Source organism: Rhinatrema bivittatum, chromosome 2, assembly GCF_901001135.1.
Source record: "Rhinatrema bivittatum chromosome 2, aRhiBiv1.1, whole genome shotgun sequence".
In the NCBI taxonomy this organism is placed as follows: Eukaryota; Metazoa; Chordata; class Amphibia; order Gymnophiona; family Rhinatrematidae; genus Rhinatrema; species Rhinatrema bivittatum.
The window spans coordinates 235,229,017-235,253,296 of record NC_042616.1 but is presented as its reverse complement, the minus strand read 5'-3'; the positions used below and the strand labels follow the sequence as shown (position 1 = coordinate 235,253,296).

The 24,280-nt window shown below is 41.8% G+C and overlaps 1 protein-coding gene across 5 annotated transcripts in view; it reads left to right on the top strand.

The window, feature by feature from the left end:
- The window catches only part of ZNF385D (zinc finger protein 385D), a 931,570-nt gene that overhangs the window by 482,143 nt on the left and 425,147 nt on the right, over nt 1-24,280 (top strand). The window contains exon 3 of one of the 5 annotated variants that reach the window (XM_029589293.1): nt 2,477-2,552. The exons of the other annotated variants lie outside the window; for them this stretch is intronic. The gene's annotated coding sequence lies outside the window, so the exon portion shown is untranslated. The remainder of the gene's footprint in view (nt 1-2,476; nt 2,553-24,280) is intronic. 5 annotated transcript variants of the gene reach the window in all.

Below are 24,280 nucleotides of genomic sequence, written 5' to 3'. Positions count from 1 at the left end.
CGTGTGCATTGCAAACCTGTTTTATAATCTGTGCACATTTACGCACATACTTTATAAAATAGCTGCGGCCCTGAGTCGGGTGACGAATGTGCGCACATGTATGCCTGCACCCCACTTTGAAAGTTACCGTCTTAGCCTTATAAGTTATAACTGGCTAAATTTAGACCTACTCTACGGCTCAGCTAAACTTAGCCATATAACTTATATGGCTAAGACCGAATATTGGTAGTTAGCCGCATAATTTGTATGGCTAACCCGCTCCTCCCTGATCCGCCCACTACATGCCCACAAGTTATGTGGCTAACATTTTAGCTGTTTAAGTGACATGCAGCTAAGTTATGGCTGCTGAATATAGGTGCATATTCAGCAGCCACTACTTAGCCACATAATTTACATTTATCCAGTTAAATAGCACTGAACACACTTGAATATTGATGTGTCAGGAGATAAGACCGGCTTCTTGTTAGCTAGGAAGATCAACAAAAGACAAAAGTGAATGTTTTTCTGCAGAATTAGAGATTGTTGCAAAAATGATCAAATATTTCCTAAAGGTGTCATAGATGAATTCTAGGTAATCATCTATGACACAAACACTGACAGAGATACATTACTTTTTAGAGAGCGTTAAGCTTCCCAGGCTCAATGAGGAACAGAAAGTTTCACTGAAGGCTCCCATAGGACGGGAAGAACTTTATAAAGCTATTAACAGTCTCCCATCTGGAAGAGCCCAGGCCCAGAAGGTTTTCAAATTGAATGCAACAAAACATAATCAGAAATTATGTCTGAGAGCTATTGGTGGAGCTCTTTAATTCTATTTGCACTCATGATGCTATTATAGGCTGTCTGCTGGACATGGACATTATAGTTCTTCACAAAAAAGATATGCATTGGATTGTGTGTCTTCTAAGCCTTTGTCATTCATTAACACAATTATGTCTGGAACAAATTATTCATACTCTATTCTCATTTGATCAAACTGGGTTCATTAAAGGTAGAACATCTGTAGCAAACAATGGTGCTTGTTGCATATCAGGAAATTGGTAGAAACCAAAAAGATCCCAGTACTTATATCTCTAGATGCAGAAAAAGCCTTTGATTGAAGTATGTGCTGCATACATATCAATTTCCAGAAGGCTTTTGTGGGATGGAGAGAAGCTTTGTACTCTGGTTCCTTGGCAAGAGAGGTGGTTAATGGGTATCACTGTCCACTATTTCTTATTATGAGGAGAACCAGGCAAGGTTGCCATTTGTCACTGTACTTATTTAATTTGGTTACTGAGTCAGTTGTGCATAAAATAAGAGCTCAAAACATATTAAATGCTTTTCTTTTGATGGCATGAAACACAAATTGCCAATGTATCCAGCCAATGTGTAATTGTTTATATCCTCACCCATGAAATCTGAACCCAAGCTATTAGAAGTTCTAGAGGAGTAGAGTTTAGAATCAGGCTACAAGGTCAACTTTTGCAAGTCAGAACTTATGTCGATAGGGCCTGAGATGCCAATTCCATTTAGTCTTGCACATTTAAATATTTAGGTATCATTATTAAAAGAAAGTTTGGAGATTTATTTTCTACAAATTATAATCCTAAAATAGTAAAAAGTAACAAGACTTAACTGGAAAGAGTTATATCTATCATTGTCATCTACCTATGATCTACCATGCTCATCTACCTATTCCAGGGAAACAATCTCACTAATATCGGCAGAGGTTTTTGCAGAAAATTATTATGAAAACTCGTGACCATCATATCTTGGAGCAGTCCTCCTGCAATGCTTTAAAAGGTGAATTTTAAAAGCCCGCTGCATGCCAAAACCAGGAGATATGGGCATAAGTTGGGCTGCTGCATGCCGAGCAGATTTTAAAAACTGCTTTGTCCATGCATATATGCACAAACGAAAAACTCCAAAAAAGGGGCAGGGCTTGGGTGTGATCTGAGTGGGATCATGGACATTTTTGGATTTCACATTGAAATCTGCTCGTAAATATTTATGTGCACATGTGCATGCCTGGTCTTCTGCCATATAACTTTACTTCTGCTGCGGATGACATGCAAGTAATAAAATCAAGACAACTAGATTGGCAGGTTTTAAAGACTGAGGCTAACAGGGGAGAAGGGAGTCTATTAAACTAGGGGAGTTTGGAAGTTCTATTCCTTACCTGAGCAAACTGGGAATGAACCAGTAATACTGGTAATGGTGGGTGTGTCTTTTAAAATCCCCTCGCTTACACGGTAGAAGCGGCATTTGCTGTGCATAGGTGCGCGCTCACTTAAAATGGCGTGCACATGTGCATGTGGTCAGGCTATTTTATAACATGTATGCATTTATGCGTGCATGTTATAAAATGACCACGACCCTGGGCTTGGGCTGATGAACACTTGCGCTTGTGCACCCGCGCACCTGTTTAATAGTTACCATCTAAAAAAAATGCCGCTGATTTCTCTATGGTTTAAATGGAATCCTCTTTTATCAGGATGATGTTAAGAATGGCTGTCTAACACCGAGACACCCCTGATGGAGAAAATCTTCTCGAAACGCTGCAGTGTCAGGTGGGTGTTTTGATCTTCTGCACACTGACTTTGCTTCTGAACTAACCCTTATTTATTTATTTATTTGAGGGTTTTTTTTATATACCGACATTCGTTTAGTAACATCAAATCGGTTTACAATCAACAAAGATATAGCATCAGCGCTAAAAACGAGAAAATAGCGATTAGCAGCAGTGCTTTACAAAAATCATATTCAACTAAAGAGAAAGACAAAGCATTATAGAATATATATTCAACATGTAAGCAAATTTGATAAATATGGAGAGATAGATAATTATTTACATAGGTTACTTACAGTAGTGTAAAAGTCTCAAGAAACCATTTAAATGCCAGTGTTATTTACAATGCTGGGGGGTGGCAGAATGGAAGGTTTGATTTTAATTGAGTGAACATTAGGGGAAAGCTTTTAAGAATAGCCATGTTTTTAGTTTTTGTTTGAATTTTATCGGGCATGCTTCCTGACGGAGATCAGGTGGCATGCTGTTCCAGCATGAAGGTCTGCTATGGTGATTGCACGTTTCCTGGTTGCTTCGAGTAGGGCTGCTTTGTGTGAGGGGGGATGTAGTGTGGCGGCATGTTGCGTTCTAGGGGTTCTGGAGTGTTTGCGGAAATGTAAGGCATTATTGAGCCAATTTATATTTTCGTTGTGTAGGGTTTTGTGTATTAGTGATAGGATTTTGTACGTAATTCTTTGTGCAATAGGCAGCCAGTGGAGGTCTTTCAGAATGGGTGATATATGTTCCGACTTTCGAGTGTTAGTGAGGAAGCGTGTAGCGGTATTCTGCAGCATCTGTAATGGTAAGATAGTGGTTTTGGGTAGGCCTAGCAGGAGGGCATTGCAGTAGTCAATTTTTGCAAAAATGAGTGCTTGCAGTACTGTGCGGAAATCACATTGATATAGTAGTGGTTTCAATTTTTTGAGGGTATGGAGTTTATAGTAACCATCTTTTATAGTGTTGTTGATGTGTTTTTTAAAGTTGAGGTGATTGTCTATTGTGACCCCAAGGTTTTTTACATTTTGTGAAAAGGTGATTGCAGGGAGTAGGGTGTGTGCAAAAGATTCAGTGGTATTGCCTGTGTTAGGGGAGATGATCATGATTTCTGTTTTGTCAGGGTTGATGGCAAGGTTAATACTTGTAAGGAGTTCGCTAATAGTTGAAAGGGCTGTTTCCCATGTTTTGAAGGCCTTGTTAAGTGAGTCAGTGATGGGGATGACTATATGTACATCATCAGTGTAGATGAATTACATAAGACCAAGTTCTTATAGGAGGTGACATAGGGGGAGGATGTATATGTTAAAAAGGGTAGAGGAAAGTGCAGAACCTTGCGGCACCCCGTGGCTTATATTATATGGTTGTGACTCTTTGTTCCCAAATTTGACTTTGTATTGCCTTCCTTGCAGGTAGGATTCAAACCAGTGAAGGGGGGTATCAGCAATGCCGATTTCCTTGAGACGGTTGAGGAGGGTATTGTGGTTTATAGTGTCAAACACCGCAGATATGTCCAGCAAGGCTAAGAGATAAGAGTGTCCTTTGTCTAGCCCAGTGAGGATTGAATTAGTGAGGGAGATAAGTAGGGTTTCAGTGCTCAGATGCTTTCGAAAGCCAAATTGTGATGATGAGAGAAATCCATGTTTTTCTAGGTGGTCTGTAAGCTGTGTGTTCACGATTTTTTCTAGAATTTTCACTAGGAAAGGTAGATTGGAGATGGGACGGTAATTGGTTAGGTTAGCAGAGTCTGCTTTGGGTTTTTTCAGTATGGGCTTGATTATAGCTTGTTTAAGCATGGTTGGTACCTCTCCATAGGTCAGGGAACAATTGATAATGTCAGCAATGGGGGGGGTGCTATAATTTCTGGGATAGACATAAGAAGTTTTGTAGGGATTGTATCACTAGGGTGTGAGGCAGGTTTCATTTTTTTTATGGTATTTTCAATTTCTAAGGAGCCGGTGAGTTCAAAGGAATTGAAGGTGGCATTTGGGATTTGCAGAATAGTTTTGGTTGGGGGGGTTATAGCTTGGAAAATGTATCATGATTTTTGCTATTTTCTCATGAAAGAAATTGGCTAGTTCTTCACCTCTATTTCTGGCATCCTTATCAGAGGTAGGTATGGAGTTGCTTTTCGTCATTTCGGCTACATATGTGAAGAGCGCATGTGCGTTGTATTGTAGGTCGTGAATCCTTTTCGCATGGAATTCCTTTTTTGCATTGTGGGTGTGCTCACGGTATTTTCGTAAGGTTGCTCTGTATGTATTAAGTCGTGCAGGCGAAGGGTCATTACGCTAGTCTCTTTCTAATTTTCTGAGGGTGCGTTTCATCATTTTAAGTTCTGGCGTATACCATGGTTTTTTTTTGTTGTGTTGCGTTGTTTGATTTTCTTAGAGCATAGGGGGCAAGTTTCATTGGCAATAATATTGGTAAGTGAGTTCCATGAGGTAATGGCAGTGTTAGTGTTTGTTAGGTCAAGATTGTGTAGTTCCTTCTTGAGGGCATCAGTGAGATTGTCTCTAGAGCATGGTTTGCAAAACAGTATAGTTTTATCCTCAAAGAAATTGGGTGAGTTGTTTAGCTGAAGGGAGATGGTGGTGCGGATAAGGTGGTGATCAGACCAGGGCACAGGGGAGCAGGTAGGGGCACTTGCGGCGATGGAATCATTGATGAAGATCAAATCGAGGGTGTGACCTGCTTGATGGGTAGGATTAGGATTTGTGAACATTCAATCAATGAAATAAGTAATCATTGCTTGTATTAATTGTTGCAAGTACATATTCCTGTTTGAGAGAACTTTCTGAAATCCTTGGATCACATTCTTGGTCATGGAACTGTCATTAGAAACTGATTTTGAATTAAGTTTTATTTGCATTAAAAAAACTTTAAAAAAAAGGGATATCAACAATGCAGTTTTGTATCACTCATGACCAATGATTATAACCCCAGAAAGCATATGATAGGGCACAAGTCATCGGATAATTCCATGCAAACCCTGTGCCAAGATATGATGGTCACATGTTTTTCATAATAATTTTCTGTAAAAAATTCTGCAGATATTGGATTGTTTCTCTAGTGTACACATTTTCTCACTATTGTGGTTCATCTTTTGAGTACATCTACCTACTCCAGCATTTACATTAACCATGTTCTATATCTAAAAGGACTTTTAAAGTGTTAAACAATATTGTTTCCAGCTTTTTCAGGCTCTCTGGTTGCCGAAAGACTGGGGGGAGGGGAATGGGTCTACTAAATTTAGAATTTTATTTTTGGGTGGCTAGATTATCTTGGGTGAAAGATTGGTTAGATCCTAAAGTTTTACACCCCTGGAAGGCAGCTGAAGCAGCCTTCCAGGGGGAACCTGAATATAAATAATGCTATTTCCTATCACCCTGCCTCATTATCGATTCAACAAATATGCAGAATTAGCCTTGGTGCTGCCCACATTCAGGTTTATTTTAAAAGCCCTATGTGCACCAAATCTGGGAGATAGGCGCATGTCTTGGCCCAGTGCACACTGCACAAATGTTTGCATATCTGCCGGCACAAACACAAACCAAGAAGTCAAAAAAGTGGCAGGGCATTGTTGGAGTCTTGGCAGGGACTGGGCAGGGCATGGGCAGGACATGGACATTCTGGGTCTGTAACCTGAAGTATGTGCATAAGTATTTATGCACACAAGCACATGCTGGGGTCTCCTACTGCGTGACTTTACTTCTGCTATGGATGTCGTTTAAATTTTAAAATAAAAAAATCAGGGCTAGTCAGCGGAGTTTGAATGGTCAGGGCTAACAGGATAAAAGGGAGGCTATCTAGCTAGGGGGCTTAGGAAGTCAGAAGCCTTTACCTGGGCAAACTGGGAACAGACAGTGGAATCTGGTGATTGTGTTACAGCGCATATGTAATAAATCCCACCACTTAGGCGGTAGAGCTGGCATTTGCGTGCACATGCGAGTGTCCATCCAAAATTACATGCACATATATGCACATACAGCCAATTTTATATCATACATGCATATACATGCGTATGCTATAAAATTGCTGCGTCTATTTGCATAAACCGCCATATCCGCATACATGTATTTCTGTGCAGCTGTTTAAAAGTTACCGTCAATCTGTTTGTTGGTGGAAAGTGTGTGCGCAGTTGGGTGTGAAACATGACAGGTCTTCACCCTTGTCTTATATTTGTGAAAACCCAGACATAATTATGGTTTTGTTTTCTTCTCACCTGCATTGTTGGAAGGAATTAGGATGGCAGTTTGTGAGGCAGCTATGGTCCGGTGATAACATGAACACATTTGAAGACTTAGTTACAGAGTATGCTCTCGGCAATTCTATCCAGTATCTACGTTCTTTATCTATGCAAATTACTATCAGATCTAGGAATCGCTTTCTACCTATATGCCTACAATATCCAGTTCTACATGCCATGCACCAAATCTGCTGAAAATACAGCACTGACACTCTTGACATACATGAAGGCAATACAATATGAACTATCCCAACTCAAACTAACCCTTAACACAAAAAAAACTGAAATCATACTGCTAAAGAGAAACCCACCCATTGTAACACCTGAGCTACTAGACCTGGGTAACTTTAAAATTACATACTCTGACCAAGCACAGGACTTAGGAATGCAGATAGATGAAAGCCTAACAATGGAAAAGCACATAAATAGATTAATTAAAACTAGCTATGCAAATCTGCATCTACTATATAAACTGAAACCCTTGCTGACTCATGAAGACTTCTGCACGGTCCTGCAAACCCTCATTTTCTCTAACATAGACTACTGTAACTCTCTTTTACTAGGATCCTTGGGCCAGCGGCGTAGGGAACCAATGCCCGAGGGCAAGGGTCTTGGCACGGAGAAACAGAAGACAGGAAACAGGCAACAGATGATGGTGGATTCAAACAGGAACTGGAGCCAGGAGTAGCCAAGGCAAGGCCTGAGAAGCAGGCTCTGCGTTAAATACATGTAGGTTTGGGAGGAAGAGTCCGGGCCCCTCCCGCGGGACCCCTGAAAAGCGGTCAGGTGGTGCGTGCGCGCGCACCTGGGAAGCCGGGGCTCAGGAGGAAGGCCAGAACAGGAGCCGCTGGTGTGCCGACCTGCATGCAGCATTGGCATGGTGGTCCGGAGGAGGGCCGCAGTGCAGCTCCCCGACTGCGACCTCCGACTGAAGTGAGGTTCCTGGGTCTGAGGAGGCAAAGTCGGCCAAGCAGGTAAGTGGGAGGTCTGGCTGCAGTCTCGTTCGGCTGACTTTCGCAACAGCACCCCCTCCGCTAAGCCCCCTCCCCGGGGATTTTGGTTTCTTGGGATGATCCCGGTGAAACTGCTTGATCAAGTCTTTATCAAGGATGTTGGTAGAGGGTTCCCAAGAATTTTCTTTGGGACCAAAGCCTTCCCAAGCAAGCAGGCACTCCCACTTGCGCCCCCATCTTCGGACATCTAGGACTTGGTAAGTGGTATCTTCCTCTGCAGACATAGGTGGAGCCTCAGGTATCTTCCTGGAAGGCCAAGACAGAACTATGGGTTTTAGTAAAGAGGTATGGAAAGCAGTATGGATCTTCAAAGAGGCTGGCAAGAGGAGTTGATAGGTCACCAAGCACAGTTGCCAAAGGATGGAAAAGGGATGAATGTAGCGAGGTGCAAGTCGCATGGAAGGTACACGTAACTGGATAAACCGGGTACTTATTGAGGTTTGGCACGCAATGGCAATCTGCAAATTTCTTGGTTGAACTACAGGCTTTGAGGAGCATCTTACACACCTGTGTCCACAGGTTTTTCAGGTTTTCTGCTGTCATCTGGGCAGCCGGCAAGAGCACAGGAAATGGTAATGGAATTGGAGGAAGCGGCTGCTTGCCATAGACCAGTGGTCCCCAAACCTGTCCTGGAGGGCCACCAGCCAGTCGGGTTTTTGGGATATCCACAATGAATATGCATGAGAGAAAATTTGCATGTTATGGAGGCAGTGCATGCAAATTTTGTCTCATGCATATTCATTGAGGATATCCCAAAAACCCGACTGGCTGGTGGCCCTCCAGGACAGGTTTGGGGACCACTGCCATAGACTGCCTGGAATGGGGAAGCCCCTGTGGCAATGCAGGGATGAGAATTGTGCAAGAATTTGGCCCATGGGAGTAGTTCAGCCCGATCGTCTTGATGGGCATTGATGTACATTTGCAGAAATTGTTTAAGGGAGTGATTTGTTCTCTCCACCTGGCCATTCGCCTGTGGGTGGTAGGCTGATGTTAGATCCAGATTGACGCGGAATTTCTTACAGAGACTTTGCCAGTACTTGGCTGTGAATTGTGGGCCACGGTCTGAGGAAATGTGCTGGGGTAGGCCGTGGAGTCGAAAAACTTGCTGAGTAAAACGTTGTGCTAGGCAGTGCACAGAGCTGAAGGAAAAGAGGGCAGAGCCATGAAGTGGGCCATCTTGGAAGGAAGTGGGCCATCTTGGAAGGAAGGCCAGAACAGGAACCGCTGGCGTGCTGTCCTACACACGGCGTCGGCATGGCGATCCGGAGGGAGGGCCACTGCACGACTCGCCGTCTGCGACCGCCGGCTGAAGCAAGGTTCCCGGGTCCGAGGAGGTGAAGTCGGCCGAGCAGGTAGGTGGGGGGGGGGGGGGGGGTGGTCTAGCTGCGGTCCCGTTTGGCCGACTTTCACAACACTAGGAAAGCTAACTGTCTAATAAAAAAAGCTACAACTTTTACAAAATGCCACAGCAAAGCTCTTAATAGGATTAAGAAAATTTGATCACATCACCCACTCACTGATAGCTCTACATTGGCTACAATCCCGAATTCACTACAAAGTATTAACACTAATGCATACAACCATCCATTCTGATAACCCAGGTCTGGCAGCCACAGAACTATAACCATACAAACCACAGAAATAGCTAAGATCTCAGAATAAAGGATTATTAGCTGTGCCAACATTACTGAATACACATCTAACAAAAATAAGAGACCGTGTGTTCTTCATTGTGGAACCCACTACCTGAGACTGACCCCAGAAAGAAAGAAATGTAAAAGTGAACTGACAACATGGTTATTTAAAAATTCCTACAACCTACCTTGAAACTTACCTGAGATCAGTGCAAACACCAGTAAGGACAAATTAAATCTACCTGTGCTCAGAACAAGCACCAACAAGATCAAAGACATTCATAAACTAATAATAGAACAAAATAACCCATTACACCTGAACAACACCAAAACAAAAAATCTGAAACACATCCTATCGATCATTGCTAGAACATCCCGTTCATCTCTATCTCAATTGATTACATTAAGTCAATGTTCATGCCAAAGTATTGTATGTATGTTCTTTGATTACATTACGTCTTTGTATAAGTCATGCCATAGTTTGTATCTTATGTTGCAAACTGTTGTGATCTTTATTTGGAATGATGGCAGTAAACATGGAGAATTATACATTTTCATCATGGAATTGAAGCAATGAGGTGGCAAGGCCATTCTTTTCAAAATTCCCTCGTACTGTGCATAGTAGTAAAATAATAAAGGGGTGATTTACTAAGTTTTGTTGGGCTTTACCATACAGTGAACAGTAAACTCCATGTGAGATCTTTCAGAGTTCCTAAGCTATGGTATTTTCCCCCACAATGTTTTACTGCGGGGAAAATACTGCAGGATGCACCAAGCTGCAGAACTAGGAAAATACCATAGCTTACAGCTTATTAAATAGAGCCCCCCCTAAGTCTGCAGACTTTAAACTCTTGCACAAAAATATTTACTCCTGCACTTATAAAGAAAATATCCAGTATGTTAAATAAGAACATTTATTATATTAAGAATATTTTAAAAATTAATCCTAAATACTGCTGTCCACATCATAATTGACACTCCAGTGCGTGTGAATTTCACACCTACAACATATTGCAGAGGATTCACTGGCTCCCAATGGTATGGAGGATGAAGTTCAAGATTATAATTCCTTACAGACATCAAGTCATTGTTTGCAGGAAACCATTCACATTTTTTTTTTTTTTAAATCAGCAGCCACAAAGTGCATGCACTAAATACACTTTTATACCTTGCACCTAACCTCGTGGAGCGAGATCATGTCCATGCCCCATTCCTTTTTGAAAACTTTTGAGATGTTTATGCTGCGGCATTTACGCACATATTTGGGCACTTTTTAAAATATGGTCAGCATGCGCAAGCCTGACTTATTTGTGCATCCCTCGATTGATGCACGTCGGGCTTTTAAAATTCACCTCTATTGTAGGTACTTTTAACAAGACAAAGGAAAGCAATTTTTTGCAAAATCTTTTTACCTTGGTTTTATCCAGATTGTTATGCTTACTATGTACTGTAAGGCTGAGATTTAGCGCTGCTTAAGTTGATAAGTATGTGCAGAATATCCAGTCCCATTCAGTGGTCACCACATAGCTGGATAAATAGGTGTGGGTGGAATATATGTGTTTCAGGGAACATCTACTTATCTGGCTAACTTAGTACATGATTTACTAACAGGTAAATGTTAAAAGCCCTACGCATGTCAAAGCCGGTAGATACGCGTGGGTATCAGCCCAGCACATGCCACATGGATCTTAAGAGGCGCCCAGGTACATGCGTATCTCCCTACATGCAAGTACATTTTTTTTCATAAATGGGGTTTAGCATGAGCGGGTAATGGGCGGGACAAGGGTGTTCCAGGAAATATGAATGAGACTAGTGTGTAAGTATTTATGCACACCAGTGCGTGCTGGAATCCCTATCCATTTAACTTTGCTTCTACTGTGGATGGAGTGTAAGTCATGAAACAAAAAAACTAGGCTGGTCAATGGGGTTTTAAAGGTTGAGGATAATAGGGTAAAAGGGTTACAGATTAGCTAGGTGGTTTAGTAAGTCCTCTCCAATACTGAGGCAAACTGGGAATGAACTGGGAAAACAGATAGTTGCGTCAGCACGTATATCAACTAACCCCCCCCCCCCCCACACACACACACACATTTACACAATCAAGGTAGCATTTGTGCGTACATGCATGCATTAATGTAAAATCACATGTGCATATATGCACGTATAGCCAATTTTATAACAGGCACGCATATTCGCGTGTATGTTATAAATCTCCACATTCATGTGTGTGAGCAGGCAAATGCATGCAACATGAAAGTCATTACTCCCATGCACAGGTCTTAAAATTCACCTTTAAGGGTTTTTCTCATAGATACAAAATGGGAGAAAAGCCTTAATGAATCTGGCCCTTAGCCAGAAAAGAAGCGATATTCAAACTTATCAGATAAGTTGGACCTGTTCAAAAGACTTATCTAGCTAACTAGCAATCTATTCAATGATATTCAGAAGTAAAGCTGTGCTGGCTGTTAAGATTAATTGAGCTGGGGGGAGGAGTCAAGATGGCGGAAACAACTTTGAGCCCCCCTGACCTGAGGACACCGACCGCTCCAGGTTCATTTTCATCACCACCGACCGCGGATTTGAACACAGAACCGGTGAGTCCAGTGAACAAACCAGAGGGAGCGGAAGTGGTGAGGAGAGATGTGGGAACACCAGAGGAACGGGGAAGGTCAGAATCGCTGAGCACGGGGTCCCTGAACCTGCCAGGCCTCGGTGGAGGCGGTGAACGGTCTCGAGTGGAATCTGGAGAACCCGTGGCAGAAGGAGATCCTTTGGGGGCCCAGGGCAGACCGGCAGTAATAGACCTTGTTAGACCGGGCTTGGTGACTCTAGAATCCCTATGGGAGTTGGTAGCCTCATATGGCCCACGTTTTCAAGGGCTGACGAGGCAGTTAATTTCGATGTCTGAGAAGTTGGAAAAAGTGTCCCAGGAACATGATGTTAAGATTGGTGAAAATACAAGCAAGATTATGGAATTACAAACAGTAAAATCGACACAGAATGTTTGCCAAGCTTTAATTCTGGATAAGCAAGCAACCAACAGAAGAGTGGAGCTTATTGAAAATAGACTGAGGAGACTGAACTTAAGACTCTTGAATTTCCCAAAAGTAATTGGGGAACAACCCCAAGTGACTTTGAGGAGATATATAATAGAAATATTAAGAATACCATCGGATCAGATTCCATCTATAAATAAAGTCTGTTTCCTCCCATTTAATAGAAATAGGGAAGGTAACCAACCACAATTTGATTTAAGTAACTTGACTGAGATTATGGAATCATCCACAGAAATTTATGAGAGAGCGACTTTACTGGTTTCTTTAATCACTGAAACTGATGTTAGCTTGTTTATGAAATTCTATTTTCAACAATGAGTGAAAATTTCATGGGTCAAAAGATCCAAATATTCCCAGACTTATCGAAGATAACACAGGAGAGGAGGAAAACCTTTCTATCTATGAGACAGGAATTAAATACAATAGGGGCTAAGTTTCTTCTAAGATACCCATGCAAAGGGGTTGTTACTTTGAATCGTGATGTAAATATATTTTATGCCCCGGAACAGCTTAGGGTATTTATTGACTCTAGAAAGAGGGCCTTTATAACCTCCTCTCCTAATGAGGAACCGGGTTAAAATCTTACTCAGGCTGATGGAAAAGAGGTTAAATGTTAGCTAGCATGTTAAGCTATTTCATTGAGATATGAATCTTTATATTTTTCTTCATTATACTCCCATGATTTCTGTTTTTTCCTCCCCTCTTTTTACCTGAAATAAGTTGTGGTCTAATAATGGAAGATGCCTCTGTTAAAGCTTATGTGATGAGAAATATGTTACAAAGTTTCTGAGCAAAGTTTTCTTTGTAAATTATGTAAATACTCAATAAAGAATAAATATAAAAAAAAAAGAAGTATAGATGTGCTGCTGAATATCCCTTATAAGTTAGCTAGATAAGTCTTATCCAGCTAACTTACTTAACTGAATATTTCTGAATATCTACACCTGTATGACTTGTTTGATTTGTATGTTGCTATTAAACATTTTAATTTTATGTTATATTTCTATGATTATTTGTTGCAATTGTATTTTATTATTGGTTTTAATATATTTATCATGCATGTTTTTTTAAAACCCGCTGTGAATTTTAGAACAGCAGGCTTTACATTTTTAAATTAAATTAAATTAAATTATGCTGCTAAATAGCTTTGAAATTTTCTTTTCCATGAAAAAAAAACTTGGTGGGATAAAATAAAGCATTTTTTATAGTGTAGTCTGACCAGAGTGGAATATTTATAAATAAAAAGGCGATATTCAGTGCCACTTAGCCAGATTAGTTAGGACTTATCAGGCTAGGTAACAGGAAATGAATATCCAGCCCTAATGAATGGCCGCCACTTAGCCAGATAACTAGTTACTGATCTAAATAAGTGGTGAGTGGGTCAAGGGCATTCCAGGAAGGAGCCAACTTAGCTGGATAACTTATCTGGCTAAGTCTGGTCAGTCCATAGGGCTGTCCTAAAGTTAGCCAGATAAACTTATCTCCAGTTAACTAGCAGATTTGCACCATAGCTCAATATCTACCTCAAAAGAAATTCATTTTATTTAAATAACCTTTGTAAAAGTACACATCTTCCATATTAATTATTGTGGTGGTAAAATTAATGTTGTAGAATACAACCACAGGTCTAAATAATAATCCTCCTATGATTGAAAGGGACACAACATGAAACAGGCACAGTTTTGTTACTTTAAATGAAATCTTCCCAAATGAAGACATGAGGTTGCAGTTTTATTAAGCAGACTTTTTTCATGAAATAAGATCACAACCATAATAAAAGAAGTTACAATAGTTGCACTCTAAAACGTGAATTTTAAAAGCCCAGCATGAGCATCAATTAGGGGATGTATGAAGAAGTCGTTCTCGTGCAAACCGATTGTATTTTAAAAAGTGCCCAGATATACATGTATATGATATAGCACGCACATCTCAGAAGTTTCCAGAAAGGGACAGAATGTGGGTGTTTTGAGGCTTGGCCAAGAGATATGCATGACAATACCTATGCACCCTGACATGCGCCAAGGACCCCTACCTCATAACTTTACTTCTGCTATGGATTGCGTGTAAGTTATAAAATAAAAGGATCGAGCCATTTCTGAGAGGTTTAAAGGGTCTGGGTAACTGGGGAGGGGGGGGGAGGGGGGGAGTGTAGGCTATCAAACTAGGAAGAGGTGGAGGACCTAGCAGTTAACTGGGTAAACTGATGAATGAACTGATAAACTGGGAGTGGAATGGGTGCATGCCCACTTTTAAAATCCTATGACTTACATAGTAGAAGTTGGATTTGCATACCCACTTAAAAATTTGGCGCACATGTGTGCATGGCCATTCTATTTTATAACATGCATTCATATATGCATGCAATTTATAAAAAAGCTGCATGTGGGCCAAGGCACACTTGCAAATGTGTGTTAGTATGCAAGTTTGGAAGTTACCATCCTTAGAGATAATTTTTAAGAGGTTTTAAATGCTTAAAACTGGGTTTTATGCATGAAAATTGATTTTATCAAGTGAATTTTCAAAGGAATAATATGCATAAACGTAACATACTATTGCAGCAAATTTCAAAATTCATTTACATGTATAAAGTGCATTTATGCAGGGAAATTCTATGGACAATTCAGTGGCATATATTGTAGCAATTTTAAAAAGCCCACTTACTTGGGTAGAGTGCATTTACACATATAAAAAACTATTTTTAAACATATAAATGCTTTTGAAAAGCAGGTCTTATGAGCCTAAATGGACTTTTTCTAAATTGCTACAATATATGCTACTTTTACATATGTATCTCCTTTGAAAATGCACTCCTTATTGAACAAAAGACTAATGATCTGCATATTTTATTGGAGCTGTCATCAGTTGTGATGCATTGCTCACTTGCTGAGTGTTTGCACTAAACAATCAGCATCTCCTTTTAGCCTACCATGCAGGGCCTGTCATGACTATATAATCTGTTTTCTGGTTCTAGTCAACTTCCATCCTACCTTCCTGGGTTAAATTGAACTAGACGATTACCATCTATGCTAGAACAGTAAAAAGGGTCCCAGGCAACCTCTGCTATGCTGAGCTACAAGTTTCACAAAATCCCTCTTTCAATAAAACTGCATTATATAAGTAAAGAAGATGCAATTTTGGTATCCTATAGGTGGTACCAACAAACCTCTACTGTTCTATGTCAAAGGTCTTTGAAAAGCCCCATCTTGCCTAAAACTATGTATTTTACTACAAGAGATACCAGTCTCTCTTTTTCATAAATGTTCAGAGGTCTTTTAGAAGATCCCCCATTTTCCCTTCAGCTACTCTAGCATAGACAGCAGGGATGTGCAGAGGGACGCCATACGTTGCATTCGGTATTCGGATTCGTCGGGGGGGCAGATACGTTGCATTCAGCCGTATGGCACCCTGATGCGTTAATACGGTGATTTCTATTCGTGTCCCAGCTAAAATTAAAATTAACTACAACCCCCTACCCTCTTGATCCCCCAAGACTTACCTAAACTCCCTGGTGGTCCAGCAGGGTGTCCAGGAGCCATCCCCTGCACTCTCACACCCTCGGTACCGGTTTCAAAATGGCGCCGATAGCCTTTGACCTACTATGTCACAGGGGCTACTGGTGCCATTGGTCAGCCACTGTCACATGGCCATCGGCACCATCTTGTGCTCCTACCATGTGTCAGGGGCTGACCAATGGCACCAGTAGCCCCTGTGACATAGTATGGGCAAAGGCTATCGGCGCCATTTTGATTACTGGCAGCCGATGGCCCGAGGGCAGGAGATCGCTCCAGGACCCCATCCTGACCCCCACAAGACTTGCCAAAAGTCCAGCTGGGGTCCAGGAGTGACCTCCTGCACTCCGGCCGTCAGATGCCAGTACTCAAAATGGCGCTGATCGCCATTGCCCTCAGTATGAACAGGGGCCAACCGTCGACCCCTATGACATACAGGCCGATACAGTAAAGCGCGGCCGCGGTTACCCTGTTTTTAACCCGCTGTGTATGTACATTTTGGACGCGTATGTCTAACCCACGATTCAGTATCCAGTTTTACGCATCCTTACCGCTTACTGAAATCAATGTGTATCCCTTTCCGCCCGCTGCATGTATATATGTTAATGATCAGATTAGCTATTTCATACAGTAACATGCGCCCAGATTATCACCTTTTTAACCAGCTATTTTGCCGTGTCTTTAACCTGCAAATTTACTGCTTACCCCAACCCTGGCGTTAATGTGGCGTTAGTGTGGTGAATTTAGCCGCCCAGTCCCAAACCAACCCAATCCACAGAAAAAAATGCTAATCGCACAAGGGGGAAAAAAGTAACCCAACCTGGCACCACCGTGCTTAACCTCAGATTACTTCGGTTCCATAGGGAAGAACGGACACCGTGTCTGGGGGCTCCTCTGGCCTTCTCGTGGGTCTGGGCTCCTTGTCGCTGCTGTCTTGCAGAGGGCACGAGTTCCTATATCAGGCCCTATCCCTACACACCCTACGCCGTGACCTCGGACGTTCAGCCGGGCGCTCAGGTCGTAGCGTGCGTTCATGCACCTTCCTGCTGCCTTGAGCGCCCAACTTGGATGTCCAGGCAGGCGCTCAAGGCAGCGGGAAGGCGCATGAATGCATGCCGTGACCTGAGCGCCCGGCTGGACGTCCAAAGTCACGGCATGCGTTCATGCACCTTCCCGCTACCTTGAGCACCTGACTTGGACGTCCAGGCGGGCGCTCAAGGCAGCGGGAAGATGCATGAACGCATGCCGTGACCTGAGCGCTGTGACCTGAGCGCCCGACTTGCTGCCACTGAGCGCCGTGACCTGAGCGCTGTGACTTGCTGCCGCTGAGCACCGTGACCTGAGTGTCGTGACTTGCTGCCGCTGTGCGCCGTGACCTGAGCACCTTCCTGCTGCCTTGAGTGCCTGACTGTCGGCCCCTGTGACATAGTGAGGGCAAAGGCGATCGGCGCCATTTTGAGTACTGGCATCCGATGGCCGGAGTGCAGGTCGCTCCCGGACCCCCGCTGGACTTTTGGCAAGTCTTGTGGGGGTCAGGAGGCCCTCCCAAGCTGGCCAAAAGTCCCTGGGGGTCCAGCAGGGGTCCCGTAGCGATGTCCTGCCCTCGGGCCATCGGCTGCCAGTAATCAAAATGGCGCCGATAGCCTTTGCCCATACTATGTCACAGGGGCTACCGGTGCTATTGGTCAGCCCCTGTCACATGGTAGGAGCACAAGATGGCGCTGATGGCCATGTGACAGGGGCTGACCAATGGCACCGGTAGCCCCTGTGACATAGTAGGTCAAAGGCTATCGGCGCCATTTTGAAACTGGTACCGAGGGTGTGAGAGTGCAGGGGATGGCTCCCGGACCCCCTGCTGGACCACCAGGGAGTTTTGGTAAGTCTTGGGGGGATCAGGAGGGTGGGGGTTTTGTTTAAATTGGTTTATTTAGGCGGCCGAATAATTCGACGAAGATTCGTGTATTCGTGGGGAATCGCGATACGTTTCGCTTCTCCATGAATACAACGAATATGGCAACATCTGTTGCAGATTGCCAATACGTAGGGACCGAATGCACACCCCTAATAGACAGTGGAAATCAGTCTAATAAAAAAAAAACACATGAGGGTTATGATTACATTTGGTCTCCAAGAAAGCATTGGGGTAACTTGCATGGAGCAGCAGTTGCAATCCTAAACAGCAGGCGTAGATCATTAGATTTCTAATAAAGTGATGCTCTGAATAGAGAGACCATAATTAAAACCCAAACTTCACTGAGCATGAGGAGGCTCACTTGATGGCTATGGGGGTTATTACACAACTTGGTAACAAGACATAGAAAGAAACCTAGATATTGGCTTAAGTATCATTCTTATAAGAATCAAAGTTAAATATCACAATGCCTGAAATTATAAGGTCAGACCCTGAAGGGACTAGTGCCTCACAATCCCTGATCCCCTCTTTAGTAGTTATGAAAATTAGGATGGAAACAATACATTTATTAGATGAGTTCCATAAGCTCACCACCTTCATTGCTTAACCTGTGTGTCAAGTTAGGAATCCATTAATAGAAATATCTAACCTCCATCTAGGATTTATATTACCTGAAACTGAGCAGATTAGAGGTCATTGGCCAATGGATTTCTTTAGCAGAGTGTGTCTCATTATTAACACTGACCCTTTCTCCAACATCTTCTGCTCTCAGCACTTCTTCTTGTGTTTTTCTTGCTGGATCTCCTGTGCTGCTGATTTTGTATGTCCAAATTAGAGTGATTCCCTGCATGGTGGGCAGTGTCTGGTTTATGAGTGGTTGGTTCCCAGATTCTGGGTACTTCCAATTGGTTATGAAGTTTCTAAACACTTGATTGGGTTCTTCTGACCAGAGAGACAACATACTACATCAGAAGTTCATTGTCAGGTTCTGATGGCTACAGTACACTTCAGGACTTTTTTAAACCAGTTAGTTATGCCATCATGACCTGTCTAGAAAGATAAACTTTTCCTTCCTAAGATCTCCTTTTCATTTGGTCTTGTCTAGACCTCTTCTTGCTGACATACCAAGTTCATAATTATAAATTCAGCTCCCTGTGATCAAGATGACAGCCTGATATTTTCTTCTTGGCATAGACATTTTATGCAGGTCAAATAACTCTAATCTGTTACTTATTTATTCCCCCCTCCCATCAGGTTTGCGGCTTTTCTGCTCAGCTTACAGTAATGTGTGTGTGCATGTGTATCTATAGCAAACATCTTAAAGTGGGCAAAGAAGCAGAAAAAACCGTTTGACTATTTGAGATGAATTTTTAGCCTTTAAGCTTCAGGGAGAAAAGAAAAATATGTATTTAATAAAATGTAAAAAGTAGATATATAAAACTGACAACTATGAAGTGAATTTTCAAAGGGAATCTACATATAAAATAGCATATACGAATGTGGCATGAGAACATCTATATACTATTTTGTAATTCTCAAGAGTAAACATACATCTCTGTGCAGCCCCCATATTCGCACATATATGAGCACACAGAGATCTACTATAGTATTTTATAATCTGCATGTATCTGGTCTGCACAGATTATAAAATACATATACACCCACTCTCTAATATATACATGTATATGTTAGTACATGCAAACATTTAGAATGCTTTGAAAGAACATACTTTACCTATTTTACAGATATATGCGTGTATATTTTCCATGCAAAAAAAATATAACTGGTATGTGTATAACCCGATTGATACGTGGAAGAAGGTATATATTAAAATAGGCGAGAGTGCTTGGAATCACCAGTTTGTCGATACCTCCATCAGTTCATCTAGTCCATCTCTAGTTCACTAACACCCTCCTACTATTTCACCATGAACTCCCCCAATTTACCCAGACCTCCCTCCCAAAAATAACAGACAACAGATGAGTCTGATTTCAGTTGTGCTAGTTAATTACCAGATGTAAGATTGTGCAAATAAGTTGCCTAACATATTTACATAAATCTTATAAAATGCATCTTTCATGCCTTCTCCATGCCTTGACCATTGCTACGTCTGATCTTGCCTGTCCTCTCCATGCCTTGACCATTGCTATGTCTGATTTCGCCTGCCTTCTCTGCACCCTGACCATTACTACGAACGATTACCCTATAAACTTTCTTGAGTCCAGAGTTCCACGTTGCTTGCTACACCTTCCAATTGCCACCAGCTTCTATTCAAGCTCTACAGTGACACCTCTGTCACTATCCTCTGGATGCGGACTATTAAGGCTTCGACCTTCCTTTGCTCAGGCACCTTCAGTCACTCCTGGTCCTTTGGTGCTTGAGTTCTTGTTCCACATCCTGTCCAGGATAGAACGCTGCCATCTGCTGGCAGCTGTCTCTGGGCTGATCTACTTATTACCTGTACCTGACTTTGAGGCCCGCCTAAGTCCTGCCGGCCCCGGCACCCAAAGGCTCAACCCGAGGGGAACGTGAGCTGGTATAGGTGAATCTCCAGTGGCCTCTAGCTTCAGCCCACTCCACCTGCTGATGGTGGGGACCCATAGGTCCTTGCCTATGGGTTGCGTCAACCCCACCTCAGCCCAAGAATCCACCTCTGATGCAACAAACCTTTTGATTCAGGCTTTGTTTTCGGCCTACCACAGGAAATATCATATTGCCCATGGTTCAGGCTTTTGTAATTCGGGGGGACTCGAATTTTGGGTTAGTGTGCACTAACTCCTGTTAGTGCACGCTAATATTAAAATGTTAGCATGCACTAAGTCCCGTTAGTGCACGCTAACCCAAAACCAAATTTTTTCCAAAATATCGGTAAAAGTTCGTTCAGGTTTTGGGGTCCCCGAACCAGGACGAATTAGGCACATCCCCATATATTACTATGTTATAATACCAGATATTACTGAATCCAGAACTACTAACCAGCCTGTACATCACTGGACTTTTAATGGAGACAATCCTCCTTTCTTTATTGATCCCCATGGACCATAGACATATCAGAGGATATGAGAGAGTATGGATAGATGGGAGGATATGATCAACTTGGCTTCCTTTTGTGCTTGCTCCAATCTAAGCAGTTTAAGAAGCTCTTTCTTTGACAGGGTTTCTGAAATATGAATTGCTATACATTTGTGGTGCAGCAATAAAGTCCACAGAAAGAAATATCTGTATCGATGATTTATCTTTATCTTTATTAAAATTTGTTAATCACTTAAGCCAGAACCCTAAGCAATGTACAATAGAATATACACAATTTAAAAAGTCCAAAATCAAACATAGAAAATACAAGTAACATAAAATGTAAACATAAACCTATCTGCCCAATACTCCAACAATTACAGGACAAGACCCACTTAATATGGTTTAGCAATAGGCTTGCTTGAACAAAAATGTATTCAGATTAGATTTAAATATTTTTGTACACTCCATAAGACACAGTTCTACCAGAAAAGAATTCCATAGGATGGGAGCTGCAGTTGAAAAGGCTCATTCTTTGGTGTCAATGAGGCGAGCCTGCCTTAAGAATAGAACATCCAAGAGGCCTCACTAGGAGGACTTCAAGGCTCACGTGGGTTGATATGTGTAGGTGCAGTAATGTGTTGGCCCAAGGTAAAGAATCAGCATTTGCCAGTTTATGAACCATTGTGCCAATCTTGTATTGTACTTAGTATAGGGAGCTAATGGCAGTTCATTAAAGCAGGGGTAATGTGCTCCTTGTCGGGCCAATACTTTAAAGTCCGCGGGAGAGCAGGTGAAAGCCTGCTCTCCCGGCACGCGCAAAGGCCACTCTCCTGTGTGCGCGATTCACTATTCAAATTAGGCCCGGCGGTAAAAACAGGTTAAAGGAGGCGCTAGGGACACTAGCGCGTCCTTAGCGCCTCCTTTTGGACCAGAGCGGCAGCTGTCAGCGGGTTTGACAGCCGACGCTCAATTTTGCCGGCATCAGTTCTCGAGCCCGCTGACAGCCACGGGTTCGGAAACTGGATGCTGGCAAAATTAAGCATCCGGTTTTCGACCCGTGGGCCTATTTCAATTTTTTTTTTCAATTTTTTTACTTTTTTTAACTTTCAGGACCTCCGACTTAATATCGCCATGATATTAAGTCAGAGGGTGCACAGAAAAGCAGTTTTTACTGCTTTTTTGTGCACTTTCCCGGTGCCTGAAGAAATTAGCACCTACCTTTGGGTAGGCGCTAATTTCTGAAAGCAAAATGTGTGGCTTGGCTGCACATTTTGTTTTCTGAATCGTGCGGGAATACCTAATAGGGCCATCAATATGCATTTGCATGTTGCGGGCGCTATTAGGTTCAGGGGGGTTGGACGCGCATTTTCGGCCCCTTACTGAATAAGGGGTAACGCCAGCGTGTCAAAAACACACGTCGAAAACGCACATCCAATAGAGGGTTCAGAGTGCGCTCCATCGGAGTGCACTGTACTGTATCGGCCCGTGTGGCTTTTGCCCAATTTCTGCTATGCTCCAATAACACTGCAAAACAATAAAATGTCAAGTCATTGCAACATGTAAAAGTGAGACCAACAGTTTCAATTAATAGAAACAGAATTGAAAAAGCAGGAAGGGTAATTTTCAGCAGCTCATGTAGGTCAAAAGTCTGTGAGTAGAAAGTACTTGCAGACTTAAGCCTGAATTTTTAAAACAGACTTCTGCACATAAGTCCACTTTGAAAATTCCTGGGTACTGCTGGTACATGCGTGAACATACATGCAGGAATTTACACCTGATCCTGAACAGATATAACAGTGGTTCTCAACCCTGTCCTGGGGACCCCCCCAGCCAGTCGGGTTTTCAGGGTATCTACAATGCATATGCATGAGATAAAATTTGCATGTCAGTGCATGCAAAGTTTCTCTCGTTCATATTCATTGTGAATATTCTGAAAACCTGACTGGCTGAGAGGTCCCCAGGACAAGGTTGGGAGCCACTGAGATATAGTTTTCACCATATACATTTACACTCATGCTTTAGAAATTAAAAAATATGCATATTAAGGCTTTCCCTGCCCAACTCCACCTTCCAGTGCAGGGAAAAGTATGCATATAATCAGGTTATGTAAGTACTTTTCCCTATACAAGCCCCCAGATGATTTTCAAAAGCCAATTTACATGCACAAACTGGTGTTTATGCACACAAATACTTTTGAAAATTACCCCCAAAATAAACATAGCTAAAATGGTGTATATAAAAAAAAACACTTTTGCAGAGTAAGAGCCTTTAAAGAATGACCTTTTTCAATATGGCAACCATGAAAGCTTCTGTCATTTTATTTTGTTTGACTTTGACTTTCAAATGTTGATGAGAGCGCTCAGAGTGATAATAGTAATTTCACATGCATAGATATTGTGTGCCAGATAGACTACTCTGAATGGGGCTCTTTTAATCAGAATTTTATATGGAGGAAGTGACCATGGCTATGATACTGATGCACAGATTTCTAAAAATCAGTACAAAAGCTGATGCTTCAGAAAAAAAAAATTATATTTTCATTATGCAATGGTATATGCTCATTTCGTTTTAGCTAAGTTACAGCAGGAGCTACTTTTTATAGATAAGCTGTTAACTTGAGTTTTATTACTGTTTATGACTGGTGCAGTATTTTAAGATTACTACTGCATGAAAAGATTAAATCACATTAATTCTTGAAAGTAAATCTATTTAAAATGTGAAGTTATTTATTTTACAATTCATTCTGTTTTATATCAAGCAGCTTTTAAAATTAAAAATAATCCAATTGCTTGATAAAGTAGGTGATAATTGTAATTGCAGTACATATATTGGAAATGTAAATGTTCATGTCATTTAAATGGATTTTTATGGGAAAAGATACCTTATCACCTTGTTTTTGTTAATCAGAATCAACATTTCATGAGAAGAATTTGAATTTGTGCTGGTAGAAAATGAATTCACCATATTTTTTCTCATAATTTTATACAGGATTACATACATTTATAGATACAGGAAAAATCATGTACAAGCCTATTTTCTTGATGTATAGTAAAGCATAGGGCTATGTATTCATTTGAAACATATGGGCAAAATGCAATGGATACAACCATTTTTTGTTTCATTTATAGACCCCCGACATAAATGGAGGGTGCCCACAAATTAAACAAAAATTATCGTTTCATTCGCTTATGTTTCCCATTCAAGTCTAAGGCCCATTGAAAAGTGCTGCAATGAGACTAGTAGGGAGAGCAACCAAGAAATTCCTGAGTGAGGTGTTAGCCAGGGCAGAGCCAAGGTAGGAGGAAAGGGCAAGTAGAGAGGATGGAGGACCTATCAAGGTGAAGCTTTCC